At 41.9% G+C, this 26,039-nt stretch overlaps 1 long non-coding RNA gene and 10 other non-coding genes across 11 annotated transcripts in view; all 11 read right to left on the bottom strand.

Moving 5' to 3' along the window:
* The window catches only part of LOC134483355 (uncharacterized), a 73,301-nt gene that overhangs the window by 9,706 nt on the left and 37,556 nt on the right, over positions 1-26,039 (bottom strand). Inside the window, exons 12-17 of the long non-coding RNA XR_010060219.1 lie at positions 25,245-25,391; positions 14,968-15,114; positions 12,397-12,543; positions 7,261-9,974; positions 4,694-4,840; positions 2,125-2,271 (exon numbers count right to left, since the gene is read on the bottom strand). This is a non-coding gene — a long non-coding RNA (uncharacterized LOC134483355). The remainder of the gene's footprint in view (positions 1-2,124; positions 2,272-4,693; positions 4,841-7,260; positions 9,975-12,396; positions 12,544-14,967; positions 15,115-25,244; positions 25,392-26,039) is intronic.
* LOC134485529 (small nucleolar RNA SNORD116) lies at positions 1,779-1,871 on the bottom strand. The gene has a single exon (XR_010063567.1). It is a non-coding gene; the product is annotated as a small nucleolar RNA SNORD116 (small nucleolar RNA).
* LOC134485505 (small nucleolar RNA SNORD116) lies at positions 4,348-4,440 on the bottom strand. Its single transcript, XR_010063543.1, has one exon. It is a non-coding gene; the product is annotated as a small nucleolar RNA SNORD116 (small nucleolar RNA).
* LOC134485506 (small nucleolar RNA SNORD116) lies at positions 6,915-7,007 on the bottom strand. Its single transcript, XR_010063544.1, has one exon. It is a non-coding gene; the product is annotated as a small nucleolar RNA SNORD116 (small nucleolar RNA).
* LOC134485409 (small nucleolar RNA SNORD116) lies at positions 9,482-9,574 on the bottom strand. Its single transcript, XR_010063448.1, has one exon. It is a non-coding gene; the product is annotated as a small nucleolar RNA SNORD116 (small nucleolar RNA).
* Positions 12,051-12,143, bottom strand: LOC134485518 (small nucleolar RNA SNORD116). The gene has a single exon (XR_010063556.1). It is a non-coding gene; the product is annotated as a small nucleolar RNA SNORD116 (small nucleolar RNA).
* On the bottom strand, positions 14,622-14,714 carry LOC134485495 (small nucleolar RNA SNORD116). The gene has a single exon (XR_010063533.1). It is a non-coding gene; the product is annotated as a small nucleolar RNA SNORD116 (small nucleolar RNA).
* LOC134485533 (small nucleolar RNA SNORD116) lies at positions 17,189-17,281 on the bottom strand. Its single transcript, XR_010063571.1, has one exon. It is a non-coding gene; the product is annotated as a small nucleolar RNA SNORD116 (small nucleolar RNA).
* Positions 19,762-19,854, bottom strand: LOC134485410 (small nucleolar RNA SNORD116). The gene has a single exon (XR_010063449.1). It is a non-coding gene; the product is annotated as a small nucleolar RNA SNORD116 (small nucleolar RNA).
* Positions 22,329-22,421, bottom strand: LOC134485411 (small nucleolar RNA SNORD116). Its single transcript, XR_010063450.1, has one exon. It is a non-coding gene; the product is annotated as a small nucleolar RNA SNORD116 (small nucleolar RNA).
* On the bottom strand, positions 24,899-24,991 carry LOC134485412 (small nucleolar RNA SNORD116). Its single transcript, XR_010063451.1, has one exon. It is a non-coding gene; the product is annotated as a small nucleolar RNA SNORD116 (small nucleolar RNA).

Consider the following 26,039-nt stretch of genomic DNA (forward strand, 5'->3'; position numbering starts at 1 on the left):
ACATCACTTGAGAACCATCCAAAGAAATTGGCATGAGGTACACAACAGAATGAGACCACTAACATGGCTTAATGGAAGTTGTCTACAAAAATAAGTAAATCTCAGTTCAGCCGGATAGACAGAGAAAATCAGGCCTTACTCTTCCCATGGAAACCACCAGAATCTTAATAGCTTTGGCCACAATCGGAGCACCCTCCATAATCATAACATACTACACCTATTAGTCCTACTCTGCCTTCGATTAGAACCGATTCAAGTATCATATAAGATTCTGATCCACATTAGATGTATGGACTTCTTATGTACTCCTTCTCTATCTCGCTTCTTCACTTTCTCTCTGAATTTGACTAGCAGTGACTCTCCTAGCTTCTCAGTTTCTCATTCACATTCTCTCTATTTGGTTTCCTTATTTCTGTCAATCAAGATATCTGCTTTAATATCACAGTGTCCTCTTTCACTTCTCACCCCCTCTCTTCCCCCCCCTCTCTCTCTTTCTGTCTCTTACTGTCTTCCTCTGCCTCACACATGCTTAGCCTCTTCAACAATTGTTCTTTCTCTCTGTCTCTGTCCATGCTCATATCTCCTATTCAGGTTTTGACTGGTACTAAATTCCTGTGAGTGCTATTGCTGTGGTATCTGACATTGATCACAATAGAGAAAGTGTCTGTTCAAACCCTCTCAGGTCACCAAACACAAGCATAACCTGTAGTCACTGAGATATATGTTATTATCAACAGCATGATCCTAAGCATACAGCTCAATTTCATAATCAAATGGAAACACAATTAATTGTTGATATTTGCTTGGAGAAAAGAACAATGTCTAAGATAACAGGACTACCATCAGCCGCAAAAGACATAGCCAAAATGCCAAGTTAATCTTCAGCAAGGCCACATGAAGACCATAAGGAAAGATAATCCCGCAGACACTCCATGCCTATCTTCTACGGCCATACCAAAATATAAAATTCCTAGAAGGAGTTTGTGTAAGAAACAAACTTGGATGATCACATTCTTAGATCCTAGAATAGGTGGAGATGTATGTCCAGACCATTTTGGTACAGTCAATCCATAATAACTGCTGGCAAACTACCCGGATAGACTGAAAAAATTTCCCAACAATAAAAATAGAAACTAGGATGAAAAAGGGTGTTCTCCATACATCCATGAAGGTGGTATGAATCCTGGGACATTTGAAAGCATGTCCTTCTAGAATCCACCGACAAGAAGGCTACATGCCAACCTTTTAAATTCCAAGGCTCTCTTTCCAACCTAATTGCCATGGCCACAATCAGTCTTTCAAGAAAACAGAGCTTTGTTTTCACACAGAAAGAGTCCACATTCCCATAGTTCCAGAGAATTGCTACTGCCTCATTCCACATGTCGCCTGTAACCTTCCCGTTATGTATCTCTGTTTTATGAAACAGAAGTTTTATCATTCATGCGAAGGTTCAGACAGGGACAGGAACACATTTCCTGACATTCCAGTGTACAGTGTTGCACTATGCTGCCCCCGCTAAACTTACATTTGCCTCACAACCTACTATACATTATTGTTGATGGAGTTGGTAGGGCTAACTTCCAAGATAATGACAATGATCTCCTCAACTGGAAAGCATGTTATCATTAGAGCAAATGGTGAAGCCTTGATTTAGGCCATGATTTCTGGTGATTTAGGCAAGCAAAGAATATTCTGAAGGCTCTAACACTGGATCCAAGTCTCGCAAGATGAATGGAGGCCATGTGAGTCCCTCAGTGACATTTGTGATCCCAGGTGCTGGACCTCTGTCACGATGATAGTGGCGGTATTGAGTTTTCACTCATTTTGTTCAGCTTTCCAAGGAATGTTATATTGGAAATCATCATCGAACCAAGCACGCTGGTGTACCCCCTGCCATGACACTTAGTATACTCAAAATAGATCAGGTTTGGTGAGGGAACAGTATTCAAGACATTCACATCCTTTACCACGAACCAATGGGCCTTTTCTCCAATCACAGGAGTAGCCACAGGCAGTGAGCCTGAACCAGGTCCCAAAGGATCATGATTCAAGGTTGGGAACTCCTGCGAGCTCCATCAACACCTGAGCATTTTGAGTTCCTTTGGAAAGTCAAGTGTTTTTTACCTTTCACTTCAGGTATCCTCAGGCAGGAGAGCCTCAACTGATGACATCAGGGCAGGCGATGTTAGGCTTCTTCCAACTTCATCTGATGTTCCATACTCAGATCCTCTGCAAGCCGTCCCTGTCCGGTATGAGACAGGGACTCTGTCCCTGAAAGTAAAGCAAATAGCACATTCCCCCACTTTATTGGATTCCTTGAAAATCATGGAGACTGTGATGCATTGTTGTTAGTTCTTAATTTATCGAACACTTCGGCTCTCTCAGCACTCCCCTCGTTCTCTAGATAGTTGCCATCACAATCCATATCAGAGATATTTTTCCTCCAAGGAACTGTTTGGGGACATAATTTTCCCAATTCTATCACCGAATTCCTGGAGGTTACCATGCAACAAAGTTCTTAAGATGGTACGAAGCCAATATCTGATCCCGAAAACTACAGTAGTATGTACATCACTTGAGAACCATCCAAAGAAATTGGCACGAGGTACACAACAGAATGAGACCACTAACATGGCTTAATGGAAGTTGTCTACAAAAATAAGTAAATCTCAGTTCAGCCGGATAGACAGAGAAAATCAGGCCTTACTCTTCCCATGAAAACCAGCAGAATCTTAAATGCTTTGGCCACAATCGGAGCACCCTCCATAATCATAACTTACTACACCTATTAGTCCTACTCTGCCTTCGATGAGAACAGATTCAAATATCATATAAGATTCTCATCCACATTAGAGGAATGGACTTCTTATGTACTCTTTCTCTATCTTGTTTCTTCACTTTCTCTCTGAAATTGACTTGCAGTGACTCTCCTAGCTTCTCAGTTTCTCACTCACATTCTCTCTATATGGTTTCCTTATTTCTGTCAATCAAGATATCTGCTTTAATATCACAGTGTCCTCTTTCACTTCCCACCCCCTCTCTTCCCCCCCCTCTCTCTTTCTGTCTCTTACTGTCTTCCTCTGTCTCACAAATGCTTATCCTCTTCAACAATTGTTCTTACTCTCTGTCTCTGTCCATGCTCATATATCTCCTATTCATGTTTTGACTGGTACTAAATTCCTGTGAGTGCTATTGCTGTGGTATCTGACATTGATCACCACAGAGAAAGTGTCTGTTCAAACCCTCTCAGGTCACCAAACACAAGCATAACCTGTAGTCACTGAGATATATGTTATTATCAACAGCATGATACTAAGCATACAGCTCACTTTCATAATCAAATGGAAACACAATTACTTGTTGATATTTGCTTGGAGAAAAGAACAATGTCTAAGATAACAGGACTACCATCAGCCCCAAAAGACATAGCCAAAATGTCAAGTTAATCTTCAGCAAGGCCACATCAAGACCATAAGGAAAGATAATCCCGCAGACACTCCATGCCTATCTTCTACGGACATACCAAAATATAAAATTCCTAGAAGGAGTTGTGTAAGAAACAAACTTGCATGATCACATTCTTAGATCCTAGAATAGGTGGAGATGTATGTCCAGACCATTTTGGTACAGTCAATCCATAACAACTGCTGGCAAACTACCCGGATAGACTGACAAAAAATATCCCAACAATAAAAATAGAAACTAGGATTAAAATGGGTGTTCTCCATACATCCATGAAGGTGGTATGAATCCTGGGACATTTGAAAGCATGTCCTTCTAGAATCCACCGACAAGAAGGCTACATGCCAACCTTTTAAATTCCAAGGCTCTCTTTCCAACCTAATTGCCATGGCCACAATCAGTCTTTCAAGAAAACAGAGCTTTGTTTTCACACAGGAAGAGTCCACATTCCCATAGTTCCTGAGAATTGCTACTGCCTCATTCCACATGTCGCCTGTAACCTTCCCGTTATGTATCTCTGTTTTATGAAACAGAAGGGTTATCATTCATGCGAAGGTTCAGACAGGGACAGAAACACATTTCCTGACATTTCAGTGTACATTGTTGCACTATGCTGCCCCCGCTAAACTTACATTTGCCTCACAACCTACTATACATTATTGTTGATGGAGTTGGTAGGGCTAACTTCCAAGATAATGACAATGATCTCCTCAACTGGAAAGCATGTTATCATTAGAGCAAAAGGTGAAGCCTTGATTTAGGCCATGATTTCTGGTGATTTAGGCAAGCAAAGAACATTCTGAAGGCTCTATCAATGGATCCAAGTCTCGCAAGATGAATGGAGGCCATGTGAGTCCCTCAGTGACATTTGTGATCCCAGGTGCTGGACCTCAGTCACGATGATAGTGGCGGTATTGAGTTTTCACTCATTTTGTTCAGCTTTCCAAGGAATGTTTTATTGGAAACCATCATCGATCCAAGCACGCTGGTGTACCCCCTGCCATGACACTTAGTACACTCAAAATAGATCAGGTTTGGTGAGGGAGCAGAATTCAAGACATTCACATCCTTTACCACGAACCAATGGGCCTATTCTCCAATCACAGGAGTAGCCACAGGCAGTGAGCCTGAACCAGGTCCCAAAGGATCATGATTCAAGGTTGGGAACTCCTGCAAGCTCCATCAACACCTGAGCATTTTGAGTTCCTTTGGAAAGTCAAGTGTTTCTTACCTTTCACTTCAAGTATCCTCAGGCAAGAGAGCTTCAACTGATGACATCAGGGCAGGCGATGTTAGGCTTCTTCCAACTTCATCTGATGTTCCATACTCAGATCCTCTGCAAGCCGTCCTTGTCCGGTAGGTGACAGGGACTCTGTCCCTGAAAGTAAAGCAAATAGCACATTCCCCCACTTTATTAGATTCCTTGAAAATCATGGAGACTGTGATGCATTGTTGTTAGTTCTTAATTTATCGAACACTTGGGCTGTCTCAGCACTCCTTCCGTCCTCTAGAAATTTGCCCTCACAATCCATATCAGAGATATTTTTCCTCCAAGGAACTGATTGGGGACATAATTTTCCCAAATCTATCACCGAATTCCTGGAGGTTACCATGCAACAAAGTTCTTAAGATGGGACGCAGCCAATATCTGATCCCGAAAACTACAGTAGTATGTACATCACTTGAGAACCATCCAAAGAAATTGGCACGAGGTACACAACAGAATGAGACCACTAACATGGCTTAATGGAAGTTGTCTACAAAAATAAGTAAATCTCAGTTCAGCCGGATAGACAGAGAAAATCAGGCCTTACTCTTCCCATGGAAACCACCAGAATCTTAATAGCTTTGGCCACAATCGGAGCACCCTCCATAATCATAACATACTACACCTATTAGTCCTACTCTGCCTTCGATGAGAACCGATTCAAATATCATATAAGATTCTGATCCACATTAGATGTATGGACTTCTTATGTACTCCTTCTCTATCTCGCTTCTTCACTTTCTCTCTGAATTTGACTAGCAGTGACTCTCCTAGCTTCTCAGTTTCTCATTCACATTCTCTCTATTTGGTTTCCTTATTTCTGTCAATCAAGATATCTGCTTTAATATCACAGTGTCCTCTTTCACTTCTCACCCCCACTCTTCCCCCCCCTTCTCTTTCTGTCTCTTACTGTCTTCCTCTGTCTCACACATGCTTAGCCTCTTCAACAATTGTTCTTTCTCTCTGTCTCTGTCCATGCTCATATCTCCTATTCAGGTTTTGACTGGTACTAAATTCCTGTGAGTGCTATTGCTGTGGTATCTGACATTGATCACAACAGAGAAAGTGTCTGTTCAAACCCTCTCAGGTCACCAAACACAAGCATAACCTGTAGTCACTGAGATATATGTTATTATCAACAGCATGATCCTAAGCATACAGCTCACTTTCATAATCAAATGGAAACACAATTAATTGTTGATATTTGCTTGGAGAAAAGAACAATGTCTAAGATAACAGGACTACCATCAGCCCCAAAACACATAGCCAAAATGCCAAGTTAATCTTCAGCAAGGCCACATGAAGACCATAAGGAAAGATAATCCCGCAGACACTCCATGCCTATCTTCTACGGCCATACCAAAATATAAAATTCCTAGAAGGAGTGTGTGTAAGAAACAAACTTGCATGATCACATTCTTAGATCCTAGAATAGGTGGAGATGTATGTCCAGACCATTTTGGTACAGTCAATCCATAACAACTGCTGGCAAACTACCCGGATAGACTGACAAAAAATGTCCCAACAATAAAAATAGAAACTAGGATTAAAAAGGGTGTTCTCCATACATCCATGAAGGTGGTATGAATCCTGGGACATTTGAAAGCATGTCCTTCTAGAATCCACCGACAAGAAGGCTACATGCCAACCTTTTAAATTCCAAGGCTCTCTTTCCAACCTAATTGCCATGGCCACAATCAGTCTTTCAAGAAAACAGAGCTTTGTTTTCACACAGGAAGAGTCCACATTCCCATAGTTCCTGAGAATTGCTACTGCCTCATTCCACATGTCGCCTGTAACCTTCCCGTTATGTATCTCTGTTTTATGAAACAGAAGTTTTATCATTCATGCGAAGGTTCAGACAGGGACAGGAACACATTTCCTGACATTCCAGTGTACAGTGTTGCACTATGCTGCCCCCGCTAAACTTACATTTGCCTCACAACCTACTATACATTATTGTTGATGGAGTTGGTAGGGCTAACTTCCAAGATAATGACAATGATCTCCTCAACTGGAAAGCATGTTATCATTAGAGCAAATGGTGAAGCCTTGATTTAGGTCATGATTTCTGGTGATTTAGGCAAGCAAAGAACATTCTGAAGGCTCTAACACTGGATCCAAGACTCGCAAGATGAATGGAGGCCATGTGAGTCCCTCAGTGACATTTGTGATCCCAGGTGCTGGACCTCAGTCACGATGATAGTGGCGGTATTGAGTTTTCACTCATTTTGTTCAGCTTTCCAAGGAATGTTTTATTGGAAACCATCATCGATCCAAGCACGCTGGTGTACCCCCTGCCATGACACTTAGTACACTCAAAATAGATCAGGTTTGGTGAGGGAGCAGAATTCAAGACATTCACATCCTTTACCACGAACCAATGGGCCTATTCTCCAATCACAGGAGTAGCCACAGGCAGTGAGCCTGAACCAGGTCCCAAAGGATCATGATTCAAGGTTGGGAACTCCTGCGAGCTCCATCAACACCTGAGCATTTTGAGTTCCTTTGGAAAGTCAAGTGTTTTTTACCTTTCACTTCAGGTATCCTCAGGCAGGAGAGCCTCAACTGATGACATCAGGGCAGGCGATGTTAGGCTTCTTCCAACTTCATCTGATGTTCCATACTCAGATCCTCTGCAAGCCGTCCCTGTCCGTTATGAGACAGGGACTCTGTTCCTGAAAGTAAAGCAAATAGCACATTCCCCCACTTTATTGGATTCCTTGAAAATCATGGAGACTGTGATGCATTGTTGTTAGTTCTTAATTTATCGAACACTTCGGCTCTCTCAGCACTCCCCTCGTCCTCTAGATAGTTGCCATCACAATCCATATCAGAGATATTTTTCCTCCAAGGAACTGTTTGGGGACATAATTTTCCCAATTCTATCACCGAATTCCTGGAGGTTACCATGCAACAAAGTTCTTAAGATGGTACGAAGCCAATATCTGATCCCGAAAACTACAGTAGTATGTACATCACTTGAGAACCATCCAAAGAAATTGGCACGAGGTACACAACAGAATGAGACCACTAACATGGCTTAATGGAAGTTGTCTACAAAAATAAGTAAATCTCAGTTCAGCCGGATAGACAGAGAAAATCAGGCCTTACTCTTCCCATGAAAACCAGCAGAATCTTAAATGCTTTGGCCACAATCGGAGCACCCTCCATAATCATAACTTACTACACCTATTAGTCCTACTCTGCCTTCGATGAGAACAGATTCAAATATCATATAAGATTCTCATCCACATTAGAGGAATGGACTTCTTATGTACTCTTTCTCTATCTTGTTTCTTCACTTTCTCTCTGAAATTGACTTGCAGTGACTCTCGTAGCTTCTCAGTTTCTCACTCACATTCTCTCTATATGGTTTCCTTATTTCTGTCAATCAAGATATCTGCTTTAATATCACAGTGTCCTCTTTCACTTCCCACCCCCTCTCTTCCCCCCCCTCTCTCTTTCTGTCTCTTACTGTCTTCCTCTGTCTCACAAATGCTTATCCTCTTCAACAATTGTTCTTACTCTCTGTCTCTGTCCATGCTCATATATCTCCTATTCAGGTTTTGACTGGTACTAAATTCCTGTGAGTGCTATTGCTGTGGTATCTGACATTGATCACCACAGAGAAAGTGTCTGTTCAAACCCTCTCAGGTCACCAAACACAAGCATAACCTGTAGTCACTGAGATATATGTTATTATCAACAGCATGATACTAAGCATACAGCTCACTTTCATAATCAAATGGAAACACAATTACTTGTTGATATTTGTTTGGAGAAAAGAACAATGTCTAAGATAACAGGACTACCATCAGCCCCAAAAGACATAGCCAAAATGTCAAGTTAATCTTCAGCAAGGCCACATCAAGACCATAAGGAAAGATAATCCCGCAGACACTCCATGCCTATCTTCTACGGACATACCAAAATATAAAATTCCTAGAAGGAGTTGTGTAAGAAACAAACTTGCATGATCACATTCTTAGATCCTAGAATAGGTAGAGATGTATGTCCAGACCATTTTGGTACAGTCAATCCATAACAACTGCTGGCAAACTACCCGGATAGACTGACAAAAAATATCCCAACAATAAAAATAGAAACTAGGATTAAAATGTGTGTTCTCCATACATCCATGAAGGTGGTATGAATACTGGGACATTTGAAAGCATGTCCTTCTAGAATCCACCGACACGAAGGCTACATGCCAACCTTTTAAATTCCAAGGCTCTTTCCAACCTAATTGCCATGGCCACAATCAGTCTTTCAAGAAAACAGAGCTTTGTTTTCACACAGGAAGAGTCCACATTCCCATAGTTCCTGAGAATTGCTACTGCCTCATTCCACATGTTGCCTGTAACCTTCCCGTTATGTATCTCTGTTTTATGAAACAGAAGGGTTATCATTCATGCGAAGGTTCAGACAGGGACAGAAACACATTTCCTGACATTCCAGTGTACATTGTTGCACTATGCTGCCCCCGCTAAACTTACATTTGCCTCACAACCTACTATACATTATTGTTGATGGAGTTGGTAGGGCTAACTTCCAAGATAATGACAATGATCTCCTCAACTGGAAAGCATGTTATCATTAGAGCAAAAGGTGAAGCCTTGATTTAGGCCATGATTTCTGGTGATTTAGGCAAGCAAAGAACATTCTGAAGGCTCTCTCAATGGATCCAAGTCTCGCAAGATGAATGGAGGCCATGTGAGTCCCTCAGTGACATTTGTGATCCCAGGTGCTGGACCTCAGTCACGATGATAGTGGCGGTATTGAGTTTTCACTCATTTTGTTCAGCTTTCCAAGGAATGTTTTATTGGAAATCATCATCGATCCAAGCATGCTGGTGTACCCCCTGCCATGACACTTAGTATACTCAAAATAGATCAGGTTTGGTGAGGGAAGAGAATTCAAGACATTCACATCCTTTACCACGAACCAATGGGCCTATTCTCCAATCACAGGAGTAGCCACAGGCAGTGAGCCTGAACCAGGTCCCAAAGGATCATGATTCATGGTTGGGAACTCCTGCGAGCTCCATCAACACCTGAGCATTTTGAGTTCCTTTGGAAAGTCAAGTGTTTCTTACCTTTCACTTCAGGTATCCTCAGGCAAGAGAGCTTCAACTGATGACATCAGGGCAGGCGATGTTAGGCTTCTTCCAACTTCATCTGATGTTCCATACTCAGTTCCTCTGCAAGCCGTCCTTGTCCGGTATGAGACAGGGACTCTGTTCCTGAAAGTAAAGCAAATAGCACATTCCCCCACTTTATTGGATTCCTTGAAAATCATGGAGACTGTGATGCATTGTTGTTAGTTCTTAATTTATCGAACACTTGGGCTCTCTCAGCACTCCTTCCTTCCTCTAGAAATTTGCCCTCACAATCCATATCAGAGATATTTTTCCTCCAAGGAACTCTTTGGGGACATAATTTTCCCAATTCTATCCCCGAATTCCTGGAGGTTACCATGCAACAAAGTTCTTAAGATGGGACGAAGCCAATATCTGATCCCGAAAACTACAGTAGTATGTACATCACTTGAGAACCATCCAAAGAAATTGGCACGAGGTACACAACAGAATGAGACCACTAACATGGCTTAATGGAAGTTGTCTACAAAAATAAGTAAATCTCAGTTCAGCCGGATAGACAGAGAAAATCAGGCCTTACTCTTCCCATGGAAACCACCAGAATCTTAATAGCTTTGGCCACAATCGGAGCACCCTCCATAATCATAACATACTACACCTATTAGTCCTACTCTGCCTTCGAATAGAACCGATTCAAATATCATATAAGATTCTCATCCACATTAGATGAATGGACTTCTTATGTACACTTTCTCTATCTCGCTTCTTCACTTTCTCTCTGAAATTGACTAGCAGTGACTCTCCTAGCTTCTCAGTTTCTCATTCACATTCTCTCTATTTGGTTTCCTTATTTCTGTCAATCAAGATATCTGCTTTAATATCACAGTGTCCTCTTTCACTTCCCACCCCCTCTCTTCCCCCCTCTCTCTCTTTCTGTCTCTTACTGTCTTCCTCTGTCTCACACATGCTTACCCTCTTCAACAATTGTTCTTTCCCTCTGTCTCTGTCCATGCTCATATATCTCCTATTCAGGTTTTGAATGGTACTAAATTCCTGTGAGTGCTATTGCTGTGGTATCTGACATTGATCACCACAGAGAAAGTGTCTGTTCAAACCCTCTTAGGTCACCAATCACAAGCATAACCTGTAGTCACTGAGATATATGTTATTATCAACAGCATGATCCTAAGCATACAGCTCACTTTCATAATCAAATGGAAACACAATTTCTTGTTGATATTTGCTTGGAGAAAAGAACAATGTCTAAGATAACAGGACTACCATCAGCCACAAAAGACATAGCCAAAATGCCAAGTTAATCTTCAGAAGGCCACATCAAGACCATAAGGAAAGATAATCCCGCAGACACTCCATGCCTATCTTCTACGGCCATACCAAAATATAAAATCCTTAGAAGGAGTGTGTGTAAGAAACAAACTTGCATGATCTCATTCTTAGATCCTAGAATAGGTGGAGATGTATGTCCAGACCATTTTGGTAAAGTCAATCCATAAGAACTGCTGGCAAACTACCCGGATAGACTGACAAAAAATGTCCCAACAATAAAAATAGAAACTAGGATTAAAATGGGTGTTCTCCATACATCCATGAAGGTGGTATGAATCCTGGGACATTTGAAAGCATGTCCTTCTAGAATCCACCGACAAGAAGGCTACATGCCAACCTTTTAAATTCCAAGGCTCTCTTTCCAACCTAATTGCCATGGCTACAATCAGTCTTTCAAGAAAACAGAGCTTTGTTTTCACACAGGAATACTCCACATTCCCATAGTTCCTGAGAATTGCTACTGCCTCATTCCACATGTCGCCTGTAACCTTCCCGTTATGTATCTCTGTTTTATGAAACAGAAGGGTTATCATTCATGCGAAGGTTCAGACAGGGACAGAAACACATTTCCTGACATTCCAGTGTACATTGTTGCACTATGCTGCCCCCGCTAAACTTACATTTGCCTCACAACCTACTATATATTATTGTTGATGGAGTTGGTAGGGCTAACTTCCAAGATAATGACAATGATCTCCTCAACTGGAAAGCATGTTATCATTAGAGCAAAAGGTGAAGCCTTGATTTAGTCCATGATTTCTGGTGATTTAGGCAAGCAAAGAACATTCTGAAGGCTCTCTCAATGGATCCAAGACTCGCAAGATGAATGGAGGCCATGTGAGTCCCTCAGTGACATTTGTGATCCCAGGTGCTGGACCTCAGTCACGATGATAGTGGCGGTAATGAGTTTTCACTCATTTTGTTCAGCTTTCCAAGGAATGTTTTATTGGAAATCATCATCGCTCCAAGCACACTGGTGTACCCCCTGACATGACACTTAGTACACTCAAAATAGGTCAGGTTTGGTGAGGGAGCAGAATGCAAGACATTCACATCCTTTACCACGAACCAATGGGCATATTCTCCAATCACAGGAGTAGCCACAGGCAGTGAGCCTGAACCAGGTCCCAAAGGATCATGATTCAAGGTTGGGAACTCCTGCGAGCTCCATCAACACCTGAGCATTTTGAGTTCCTTTGGAAAGTCAAGTGTTTCTTACCTTTCACTTCAGGTATCCTCAGGCAAGAGAGCTTCAACTTATGACATCAGGGCGGGCGATGTTAGGCTTCTTCCAACTTCATCTGATGTTCCATACTCAGATCCTCTGCAAGCCGTCCTTGTCCGGTAGGAGACAGGGACTCTGTCCCTGAAAGTAAAGCAAATAGCACATTCCCCCACTTTATTGGATTCCTTGCAAATCATGGAGACTGTGATGCATTGTTGTTAGTTCTTAATTTATCGAACACTTGGGCTCTCTCAGCACTCCTTCCGTCCTCTAGAAATTTGCCCTCACAATCCATATCAGAGATATTTTTCCTCCAAGGAACTCTTTGGGGACATAATTTTCCCAATTCTATCACCGAATTCCTGGAGGTTACCATGCAACAAAGTTCTTAAGATGGGACGAAGCCAATATCTGATCCCGAAAACTACAGTAGTATGTACATCACTTGAGAACCATCCAAAGAAATTGGCACGAGGTACACAACAAATGAGACCAGTAACATGGCTTAATGGAAGTTGTCTACAAAAATAAGTAAATCTCAGTTCAGCCGGATAGACAGAGAAAATCAGGCCTTACTCTTCCCATGGAAACCACCAGAATCTTAATAGCTTTGGACACAATCGGAGCACCCTCCATAATCATAACTTACTACACCTATTAGTCCTACTCTGCCTTCGCTGAGAACCGATTCAAATATCATATAAGATTCTCATCCACATTAGAGGAATGGACTTCTTATGTACTCTTTCTCTATCTCGCTTCTTCACTTTCTCTCTGAAATTGACTAGCAGTGACTCTCCTAGCTTCTCAGTTTCTCACTCACATTCTCTGTATTTGGTTTCCTTATTTCTGTCAATCAAGATATCTGCTTTAATATCACAGTGTCCTCTTTCACTTCCCACCCCCTCTCTTCCCCCCTCTCTCTCTCTTTCTGTCTCTTACTGTCTTCCTCTGTCTCACACATGCTTAGCCTCTTCAACAATTGTTCTTTCTCTCTGTCTCTGTCCATGCTCATATATCTCCTCTTCAGGTTTTGACTGGTACTAAATTCCTGTGAGTGCTATTGCTGTGGTATCTGACATTGATCACCACAGAGAAAGTGTCTGTTCAAACCCTCTCAGGTCACCAAACACATGCATAACCTCTAGTCACTGAGATGTATGTTATTATCAACAGCATGATCCTAAGCATACAGCTCACTTTCATAATCAAATGGAAACACAATTTCTTGTTGATATTTGCTTGGAGAAAAGAACAATGTCTAAGATAACAGGACTACCATCAGCCCCAAAACACATAGCCAAAATGCCAAGTTAATCTTCAGCAAGGCCACATCAAGACCATAAGGAAAGATAATCCCGCAGACACTTCATGCCTATCTTCTACGGCCATACCAAAATATAAAATTCCTAGAAGGAGTATGTGTAAGAAACAAACTTGCATGCTCACATTCTTAGATCCTAGAATAGGTGGAGATGTATGTCCAGACCATTTTGGTACAGTCAATCCATAACAACTGCTGGCAAACTACCCGGATAGACTGACAAAAAATGTCCCAACAATAAAAATAGAAACTAGGATTAAAATGGGTGTTCTCCATACATCCATGAAGGTGGTATGAATCCTGGGACATTTGAAAGCATGTACTTCTAGAATCCACCGACAAGAAGGATACATGCCAACCTTTAAATTCCAAAGCTCTCTTTCCAACCTAATTGCCATGTCCACAATCAGTGTTTCAGGAAAACAGAGCTTTGTTTTCACACAGGAAGAGTCCACATTCCCATAGTTCCTGAGAATTGCTACTGCCTCATTCCACATGTCGCCTCTAACCTTCCCGTTATGTATCTCTGTTTTATGAAACAGAAGGGTTATCATTCATGAGAATGGTTCAGACAGGGACAGAAACACATTTCCTGACATTCCAGTGTACAGGGTTGCACTATGCTGTCCCCGCTAAACTTACATTTGCCTCACAACCTACTATACATTATTGTTGATGGAGTAGGTAGGGCTAACTTCCAAGATAATGACAATGATTTCCTCAACTGGAAAGCATGTTATCATTAGAGCAAAAGGTGTAGCCTTGATTTAGGCCATGATTTCTGGTGATTTAGGCAAGCAAAGAACATTCTGAAGGCTCTCTCATTGGATTCAAGTCTCGCAAGATGAATGGAGGCCATGTGAGTCCCTCAGTGACATTTGTGATCCCAGGTGCTGGACCTCAGTCACGATGATAGTGGTGGTATTGAGTTTTCACTCATTTTGTTCAGCTTTCCAAGGAATGTTTTATTGGAAATCATCATCGATCCAAGCAAGCTGGTGTACCCCCTGCCATGACACTTAGTATACTCAAAATAGATCAGGTTTGGTGAGCGAACAGAATTCAAGACATTCACATCCTTTACCACAAACCAATGGGCCTATTCTCCAATCACAGGAGTAGCCACAGGCAGTGAGCCTGAACCAGGTCCCAAAGGATCATGATTCATGGTTGGGAACTCCTGCGAGCTCCATCAACACCTGAGTACTATGAGTTCCTTTGGAAAGTGAAGTGTTTCTTACCTTTCACTTCAGGTATCCTCAGGCAAGAGAGCTTCAACTGATGACATCAGGGCAGGCGATGTTAGGCTTCTTCCAACTTCATCTGATGTTCCATACTCAGTTCCTCTGCAAGCCATTCTTGTCTGGTATGAGACAGGGACTCTGTCCCTGAAAGTAAAGCAAATAGCACATTCCCCCACTTTATTGGATTCCTTGCAAATCATGGAGACTGTGATGCATTGTTGTTAGTTCTTAATTTATCGAACACTTGGGCTCTCTCAGCACTCCTTCCGTCCTCTAGAAATTTGCCCTCACAATCCATATCAGAGATATTTTTCCTCCAAGGAACTGTTTGGGGACATAATTTTCCCAATTCTATCACCGAATTCATGGAGGTTACCATGCAACAAAGTTCTTAAGATGGGACGAAGCCAATATCTGATCCCGAAAACTACAGTAGTATGTACATCACTTGAGAACCATCCAAAGAAATTGGCACGAGGTACACAACAGAATGAGACTACTAACATGGCTCAATGGAAGTGGTCTACAAAAATAAGTAAATCTCAGTTCAGCCGGATATGACAGAGAAAATCAGGCCTTACTCTTCCCATGGAAACCATCAGAATCTTAATAGCTTTGGCCACAATCGGAGCACCCTCCATAATCATAACATACAACACCTATTAGTCCTACTCTGCCTTCGATGAGAACCGATTCAAATATCATATAAGATTCTCATCCACATTAGATGAATGGACTTCTTATGTACTCTTTCTCTATCTCGCTTCTTCACTTTCTCTCTGAAATTGACTTGCAGTGACTCTGCTAGCTTCTCAGTTTCTCACTCACATTCTCTCTATTTGGTTTCCTTATTTCTGTCAATCAAGATATCTGCTTTAATATCACAGTGTCCTCTTTTCCACTTCACCCCCCCTTTCTCCCCCCCACTCTCTTTCTGTCTCTCACTGTCTTCCTCTGTCTCACACATGCTTAGCCACTTCAACAATTGTTCTTTCTCTCTGTCTCTGTCCATGCTCATATATCTCCTATTCAGGTTTTGACTGGTACTAAATTCCTGTGAGTGCTATTGCTGTGGTATCTGACATTGATCACCATAGAGAAAGTGTCTGTTCAAACCCTCTCAGGTCACCAAACACAAGCATAACCTGTAGTCACTGAGATATATGTTATTATCAACAGCATGATCCTAAGCATACAACTCACTTTCTTAATCAAATGGAAACACAATTTCTTGTTGATATTTGCTTGGAGAAAAGAACAATGTCTAAGAAAACAGGACTACCATCAGTCCCAAAACACATAGCCAAAATGCCAAGTTAACCTTCAGCATGGCCACATCAAGTCTTAAGGAGAGATAATCCCGCAGACACTCCAAGCCTATCTTCTACGGCCATACCAAAATATAAAATTCCTAGAAGGAGTGTGTGTAAGAAACAAACTTGCATGCTCACATTCTTAGATCCTAGAAGAGGAGATGTATGTCCAGACCATTTTGGTACAGTCAATCCATAATAACTGCTGGCAAACTACCCGGATAGACTGACAAAAAATGTCCCAACAATAAACATAAAAACTAGGATTAAAATGGGTGTTCTACATACATCCATGAAGGTGGTATGAATCCTGGGACATTTGAAAGCATGCACTTCTAGAATCCACCGACAAGACGACTACATGCCAACCTTTTAAATTCCAAGGCTCTCTTTCCAAACTAATTGCCATGGCCACAATCAGTCTTTCAAGAAAACAGAGCTTTCTTTTCACACAGGAAGAGTCCACATTCCCATAGTTCCTGAGAATTGCTACTGCCTCATTCCACATGTCGCCCGTACCCTTCCCGTTATGTATCTCTGTTTTATGAAACCGAACGGTTATCATTCATGTGAAGGCTTCAGACACGGACAGAAACACATTTCCTGACATTCCAGTGTACATTGTTGAACTATGCTGTCCCCGCTAAACTTACATTTGCCTCACAACCTCTATACATTATTGCTGATGGAGTTGGTAGGGCTAACTTCCAAGATACTGACAATGATCTCCTCAAACGGAAAGCATGTTATCATTAGAGCAAAAGGTGAAGCCTTGATTTACGCCATGATTTCTGGTGATTTAGGCAAGCAAAGAACATTCTGAAGGCTCTCTCAATGGATCCAAGTCTCACAAGATGAATGGAGGCCATGTGAGTCCCTCAGTGACATTTGTGATCCCAGGTGCTGGAACTCAGTCACGATGATAGTGGCGGTATTGAGTTTTCTCTCATTTTGTTCAGCTTTCCAAGGAATGTTTTATTGGAAATCATCATCGATCCAAGCACGCTGGTGTACCCCCTGCCATGACACTTAGTATACTCAAAATAGATGAGGTTTGGTGAGCTAACAGAATTCAAGACATTCACATCCTTTACCACGAACCAATGGGCCTATTCTCCAATAACAGGAGTAGCCACAGGCAGTGAGCCTGAACCAGGTCACAAAGGATCATGATTCAAGGTTGGGAATTCCTGCGAGCTCCATCAACACCTGAGCACTTTGAGTTCCTTTGGAAAGTCAAGTGTTTCTTACCTTTCACTTCAGGTATCCTCAGGCAAGAGAGCTTCAACTGATGACATCAGTGCAGGCGATGTTAGTCTTCTTCCAACTTCATCTGATGTTCCATACTCAGTTCCTCTGCATCCGTCCTTGTCTAGTATGAGACAGGGACTCTGTCCCTGAAAGTAAAGCAAATAGCACATTCCCCCACTTTATTGGATTCCTTGCAAATCATGGAGACTGTGATGCATTGTTGTTAGTTCTTAATTAATCCAACACTTGGGCTCCCTCAGCACTCCTTCCGTCCTCTAGAAATTTGCCTTCACAATCCATATCAGAGATATTTTCCTCCAAGGAACTGTTTGGGGACATAAGTTTCCCAATTCTATCACCGAATTCCTGGAGGTTACCATGCAACAAAGTTCTTAAGATGGGACGAAGCAAATATCTGATCCCGAAAACTACAGTAGTATGTACATCACTTGAGAAATATCCAAAGAAATTGTCACGAGGTACACAACAGAATCAGACCACTAACATGGCTTAATGGAGGTTGACTACAAAAATAAGTAAATTTCGGTTCAGCCGGATATGACAGAGAAAATCAGGCCTTACTCTTCCCATGGAAACCACCAGAATCTTAATAGCTTTGGCCACAATCGGAGCACCCTCCATAATCATAACATACTACACCTATTATTCCTACTCTGCCTTCGATGAGAAACGGTTCAAATATCATATAAGATTCTCATCCACATTAGATGAATGGACTTCTTATGTACTCTTTCTCTATCTCGCTTCTTCACTTTCTCTCTGAAATTGACTTGCAGTGACTCTCCTAGCTTCTCAGTTTCTCACTCACATTCTCTCTATTTGGTTTCCTTATTTCTGTCAATCAAGATATCTGCTTTAATATCACATTGTCCTCTTTTCCACTTCACCCCCCCTCTCTCCCCACCCTCTCTCTCTTTCTGTCTCTCACTGTCTTCCTCTGTCTCACACATGCTTAGCCTCTTCAACAATTGTTCTTTCTCTCTGTCTCTGTCCATGCTCATATATCTCCTATTCAGGTTTTGACTGGTACTAAATTCCTGTGAGAGCTATTGCTGTGGTATCTGACATTGATCACCACAGAGAAAGTGTCTGTCTAAACCCTCTCAGGTCACCAAACACAAGCATAACCTGTAGTCACTGAGATATATGTTATTATCAACAGCATGATCCTAAGCATACAGGTCACTTTCATAATCAAATGGAAACACAATTTCTTGTTGATATTTGCTTGGAGAAAAGAACAATGTCTAAGATAACAGGACTACCATCAGCCCCAAAACACATAGCCAAAAAGCCAAGTTAACCTTCAGCAAGGCCACATCAAGACCATAAGGAAAGATAATCCCGCAGACACTCCATGCATATCTTCTACGGCCATTCCAAAATATAAAATTCCTAGAAGGAGTGTGTGAAAGAAACAAACTTGCATGCTCACATTCTTAGATCCTAGAAGAGGAGGAGATGTATGTCCAGACCATTTTGGTACAGTCAATCCATAAGTACTGCTGGCAAACTACCCAGATAGACTGAAAAAAAATGTCCCAACAATAAACATAGAAACTAGGGTTAAAATGTGTGTTCTCCATACATCCAGGAAGGTGGTATGAATCCTGGGACATTTGAAAGCATGCACTTCTAGAATCCCCCGACAAGAAGGCTACATGCTAACCTTTTAAATTCCAAGGCTCTCTTTCCAACCTAATTGCCATGGCCACAATCAGTCTTTCAAGAAAACAGAGCTTTGTTTTCACACAGGAAGAGTCCACATTCCCATAGTTCCTGAGAATTGCTTCTGCCTCATTCCACATGTCGCCTGTAACCTTCCCATTCTGTATCTCTATTTTATGAAACAGAAGGGTTATCATTCATGCGAAGGCTTCAAACATGGACAGAAACACATTTCCTGACATTCCAGTGTACATTCTTGAACTATGCTGCCCCCGCTAAACTTACATTTGCCTCACAACCTACTATACATTATTGCTGATGGAGTTGGTAGGGCTAACTTCCAAGATACTGACAATGAGCTCCTCAACCGGAAAGCATGTTATCATTAGAGCAAAAGGTGAAGCCTTGATTTAGGCCATGATTTCTGGTGATTTAGGCACGCAAAGAACATTCTGAATGCTCTCTCACTGGATCCAAGTCTTGCAAGATGAATGGAGGCCATGTGAGTCCCTCAGTGACATTTGTGAACCCAGGTGCTGGACCTCAGTCACGATGATAGTGGCGGTATTGAGTTTTCACTCATTTTGTTCAGCTTTCCAAGGAATGTTTTATTGGAAATCATCATCGATCCAAGCACGCTGGTGTACCCCCTGCCATGACACTTAGTATACTCAAAATAGATCAGGTTTGGTGAGCGAACAGAATTCAAAACATTCACATCCTTTACCACGAACCAATGGGCCTATTCTCCAATCACAAGAGTAGCCACAGGCAGTGAGCCTGAACCAGGTCCCAAAGGATCATGATTCAAGGTTGGGAACTCCTGCGAGCTCCATCAACACCTGAGCACTTTGAGTTCCTTTGGAAAGTCAAATGTTTCTTACCTTTCACTTCAGGTATCCTCAGGCAAGAAATCTTCAACTGATGACATCAGGGCAGGCGATGTTAGGCTTCTTCTAACTTCATCTGATGTTCCATACTCAGTTCCTCTGCAAGCCGTCCTTTTCCGGTATGAGACAGGGACTCTGTCCCTGAAAGTAAAGCAAATAGCACATTCCCCCACTTTATTGGATTCCTTGCAAATCATGGAGACTGTGAAGCATTGTTGTTAGTTCTTAATTTATCGAACTCTTGGGCTCTCTCAGCACTCCTTCCGTCCTCTAGAAATTGCCCTCACAATCCATATCAGAGATATTTTTCTTCCAAGGAACTGTTTGGGGACATAATTTTCACAATTCTATCAACGAATTCTGGGAGGTTACCATGCAACAAAGTTCTTAAGATGGGACGAAGTCAATATCTAATAACGAAAACTACAGTAGTATATACATCACTTGAGAACCATCCAAAGAAATTGGCACGAGGTACACAAAAGAATGAGACCAACAACATGGCTTAATGGAAGTTGTCTACAAAAATAAGTAAATCTCAGTTCAGCCGGATATGACAGAGAAAATCAGGCCTTACTCTTCCCATGGAAACCACCAGAATCTTAATAGCTTTGGCCACAATCGGAGCACCCTCCATAATCATAACATACTACACCTATTAGTCCTACTCTGCCTTCGATGAGAACCGGTTCAAATATCATATAAGATTCTCATCCACATTAGATGAATGGACATCTTATGTACTCTTTCTCTATCTCTCTTCTTCACTTTCTCTCTGAAATTGACTTGCAGTGACTCTCCTAGCTTCTCAGTTTCTCACTCACATTCTCTCTATTTGGTTTCCTTATTTCTGTCAATCAAGATATCTGCTTTAATATCACAGTGTCATCTTTTCCACTTCACCCCCCTCTCCCCCTCTTTCTCTCTTTCTGTCTCTCACGGTCTTCCTCTGTCTCACACATGCTTATCCTCTTCAACAACTCTTCTTTCTCTCTGTCTCTGTCCATGCTCATATATCTCCTATTCAGGTTTTGACTGGTACTAAATTCCTGTGAGTGCTATTGCTGTGGTATCTGACATTGATCACCACAGAGAAAGTGTCTGTTCAAACCCTCTCAGGTCACCAAACACAAGCCTAACCTGTACTCACTGAGATATATGTTATTATCAACAGCATGATCCTAAGCATACAGCTCACTTTCATAATCAAATGGAAACACAATTTCTTGTTGATATTTGCTTGAAGAAAAGAACAATGTCTAAGATAACAGGACTACCATCAGCCACAAAACACATAGCCAAAAAGCCAAGTTAACCTTCAGCAAGGCCACATCAAGATCATAAGGAAAGATAATCCCGCAGACACTCCATGCCTATCTTCTAGGGCCATACCAAAATATTAAATTCCTAGAAGGAGTGTGTGTAAGAAACAAACTTGCATGCTCACATTCTTAGATCCTAGAAGAGGAGGAGATGTATGTCCAGACCATTTTGGTACAGTCAATCCATAAGAACTGCTGGCAAACTGCCCGGATAGACTGACAAAAAATGTCCCAACAATAAACATAGAAACTAGGATTAAAATGGGTGTTCTCCATACATCCATGAAGGTGGTATGAATCCTGGGACATTTGAAAGCATGTCCTTCAAGAATCCACCGACAAGAATGCTACATGCCAACCTTTGAAATTCCAAGGCTCTCTTTCCAGCCTAATTAAAATGGCCACAATCAGTCTTTCAAGAAAACAGAGCTTTGTTTCACAAAGGAAGAATCCAACTCCCATAGTTCCTGAGAATTGCTACTGCCTCATTCCACATGTCGCCTGTAACATTCCCGTTATGTATCTCTGTTTTATGAAACAGAAGGGTTATCATACATGCGAAGGCTTCAGACACGGACAGAAACACATTTCCTCACATCCAGTGTACATTCTTGAACTATGTTGCCCCCGCTAAACTTACATTTGCCTCACAACCTACTATACATTATTGCTGATGGAGTTGGTAGGGCTAACTTCCAAGATACTGACAATGATCTCCTCAACCGGAAAGCATGTTATCATTAGAGCAAAAGGTGAAGCCTTGATTTAGGCCATGATTTCTGGTGATTTAGGCAAGCAAAGAACATTCTGAAGGCTCTCTCACTGGATCCAAGTCTCGCAAGATGAATGGAGGCCATGTGAGTCCCTCGGTGACATTTGTGATCCCAGGTGCTGGACCTCAGTCACGATGATAGTGGCGGTATTGAGTTTTCACTCATTTTGTTCAGCTTTCCAAGGAATGTTTTATTGGAAATCATCATCGATCCAAGCACGCTGGTGTACCCCCTGCCATGACACTTAGTATACTCAAAATAGATCAGGTTTGGTGAGCGAACAGAATTCAAGACATTCACATCCTTTACCACGAACCAATGGGCCTATTCTCCAATCACAGGAGTAGCCACAGGCAGTGAGCCTGAACCAGGTCCCAAAGGATCATGATTCAAGGTTGGGAACTCCTGCGAGCTCCATCAACACCTGAGCACTTTGATTTCCTTTGGAAAGTCAAATGTTTCTTACCTTTCACTTCAGGTATCCTCAGGCAAGAGAGCTTCAACTGATGACATCAGGGCAGGCGATATTAGGCTTCTTCCAACTTCATCTGATGTTCCATACTCAGTTCCTCTGCAAGCCGTCTTTTTCCGGTATGAGACAGGGACTCTGTCCCTGAAAGTAAAGCAAATAGCACATTCCCCCACTTTATTGGATTCCTTGCAAATCATGGAGACTGTGATGCATTGTTGTTAGTTCTTAATTTATCGAACACTTGGGCTCTCTCAGCACTCCTTCCGTCTTCTAGAAATTTGCCCTCACAATCCATATCAGAGATATTTTCCTCCAAGGAACTGTTTGGGGACATAATTTTCCCAATTCTATCACCGAATTCCTGGAGGTTACCATGCAACAAAGTTCTTAAGATGGGACGAAGCCAATATCTGATCCCGAAAACTACAGTAGTATGTACATCACTTGAGAACCATCCAAAGAAATTGGCACGAGGTACACAACAGAATGAGACCACTAACATGGCTTAATGGAAGTTGTCTACAAAAATAAGTAAATCTCAGTTCAGCCGGATATGACAGAGAAAATCAGGCCTTACTCTTCCCATGGAAACCACCAGAATCTTAATAGCTTTGGCCACAATCGAAGCACCCTCCATAATCATAACATACTACACCTATTAGTCCTACTCTGCCTTCGATGAGAACCGGTTCAAATATCATATAAGATTCTCATCCACAGTAGATGAATGGACTTCTTATGTACTCTTTCTCTATCTCGCTTCTTCACTTTCTCTCTGAAATTGACTTGCAGTTACTCTCCTAGCTTCTCAGTTTCTCACTCACATTCTCTCTATTTGGTTTCCTTATTTCTGTCAATCAAGATATCTGCTTTAATATCACAGTGTCCTCTTTTCAACTTCACCCCCCCTCTCCCACCCCTCTCTCTTTCTGTCTCTCACTGACTTCCTCTGTCTCACACATGCTTAGCCTCTTCAACAATTGTTCTTTCTCTCTGTCTCTGTCCATGCTCATATATCTCCTATTCAGGTTTTGACTGGTACTAAATTCCTGTGAGTGCTATTGCTGTGGTATCTGACATTGATCACCACAGAGAAAGTGTCTGTTCAAACCCTCTAGGGTCACCAAACACAAGCATAACCTGTAGTCACTGAGATATATGTTATTATCAACAGCATGATCCTAAGCATACAGCTCACTTTCATAATCAAATGGAAACACAATTTCTTCTTGATATTTGCTTGGAGAAAAGAACAATGTCTAAGATAACAGGACTACCATCAGCCACAAAACACATAGCCAAAATGCCAAGTTAACCTTCAGCAAGGCCACATCAAGACCATAAGGAGAGATAATCCCGCAGAAACTCCATGCCTATCTTCTTCGGCCATACCAAAATATAAAATTCCTAGAAGGAGTGTGTGTAAGAAACAAACTTGCATGCTCACATTCTTAGATCCTAGAAGAGGAGGAGATGTATGACCAGACCATTTTGGTACAGTCAATCCATAAGAACTGCTGGAAAACTACCCGGATAGACTGACAAAAAATGTCCCAACAATAAACATAGAAACTAGGATTAAAATGGGTGTTCTCCATACATCCATGAAGGTGGTATGAATCCTGGGACATTTGAAAGCATGCACTTCTAGAACACACCGACAAGAAGGCTACATGCCAAACTTTTAAATTCCAAGGCTCTCTTTCCAACCTAATTGCCATGGCCACAATCAGTCTTTCAAGAAAACAGAGCTTTGTTTTCACACAGGAAGAGTCCACATTCCCATAGTTCCTGAGAATTGCTACTGCCTCATTCCACATGTCGCCTGTAACCTTCCCGTTATGTATCTCTGTTTTATGAAACAGAAGGGTCATCATTCATGCGAAGGCTTCAGACACGGACAGAAACACATTTCCTGACATTCCAGTGTACATTGTTGAACTATGCTGCCCCCGCTAAACTTACATTTGCCTCACAACCTACTATACATTATTGCTGATGGAGTTGGTAGGGCTAACTTCCAAGATACTGACAATGATCTCCTCAACCGGAAAGCATGTTATCATTAGAGCAAAAGGTGAAGCCTTGATTTAGGCCATGATTTCTGGTGATTTAGGCAAGCAAAGAACATTCTGAAGGCTCTCTCACTGGATCCAAGTCTCGCAAGATGAATGGAGGCCATGTGAGTCCCTCAGTGACATTTGTGATCCCAGGTGCTGGACCTCAGTCACGATGATAGTGGCGGTATTGAGTTTTCACTCATTTTGTTCAGCTTTCCAAGGAATGTTTTATTGGAAATCATCATCGATCCAAGCATGCTGGTGTACCCCCTGCCATGACACTTAGTATACTCAAAATAGATCAGGTTTGGTGAGCGAACAGAATTCAAGACATTCACATCCTTTACCACGAACCAATGGGCCTATTCTCCAATCACAGGAGTAGCCACAGGCAGTGAGCCTGAACCAGGTCCCAAAAAATCATGATTCAAGGTTGGGAACTCCTGCGAGCTCCATCAACACCTGAGCACTTTGAGATCCTTTGTAAAGTAAAGTGTTTCTTACCTTTCACTTCAGGTATCCCCAGACAAGAGAGCTTCAACTGAGGACTTCAGGGCAGGCGATGTTAGGCTTCTTCCAACTTCATCTGATGTTCCATACTCAGTTCCTCTGCAAGCCATCCTTGTCCGGTATGAGACAGGGACTCTGTCCCTGAAAGTAAAGCAAATAGCACATTCCCCCACTTTATTGGATTCCTTGCAAATCATGGAGACTGTGATGCATTGTTTTTAGTTCTTAATTTATCGAACACTTGGGCTCTCTCAGCACTCCTTCCGTCCTCTAGAAATTTGCCCTCACAATCCATATCAGAGATATTTTTCCTCCACGGAACTGTTTGGGGACATAATTTTCCCAATTCTATCACCGAATTCCTGGAGGTTACCATGCAACAAAGTTCTTAAGATGGGACGAAGCCAATATCTGATCCCGAAAACTACAGTAGTATGTACATCACTTGAGAACCATCCAAAGAAATTGTCACGAGGTACACAACAGAATGAGACCACTAACATGGCTTAATGGAAGTTGTCTACAAAAATAAGTAAATCTCAGTTCAGCCGGATAGACAGAGAAAATCAGGCCTTACTCTTCCCATGGAAACCACCAGAATCTTAATAGCTTTGGCCACAATCGGAGCACCCTCCATAATCATAACATACTACACCTATTATTCCTACTCTGCCTTCGATGAGAACCGATTCAAATATCATATAAGATTCTCATCCACATTAGATGAATGGACTTCTTATGTACTCTTTCTCTCTCTCGCTTCTTCACTTTCTCCCTGAAATTGACTTG

Source organism: Rattus norvegicus, chromosome 1 (assembly GCF_036323735.1).
Source record: "Rattus norvegicus strain BN/NHsdMcwi chromosome 1, GRCr8, whole genome shotgun sequence".
Taxonomy (NCBI): domain Eukaryota; kingdom Metazoa; phylum Chordata; class Mammalia; order Rodentia; family Muridae; genus Rattus; species Rattus norvegicus.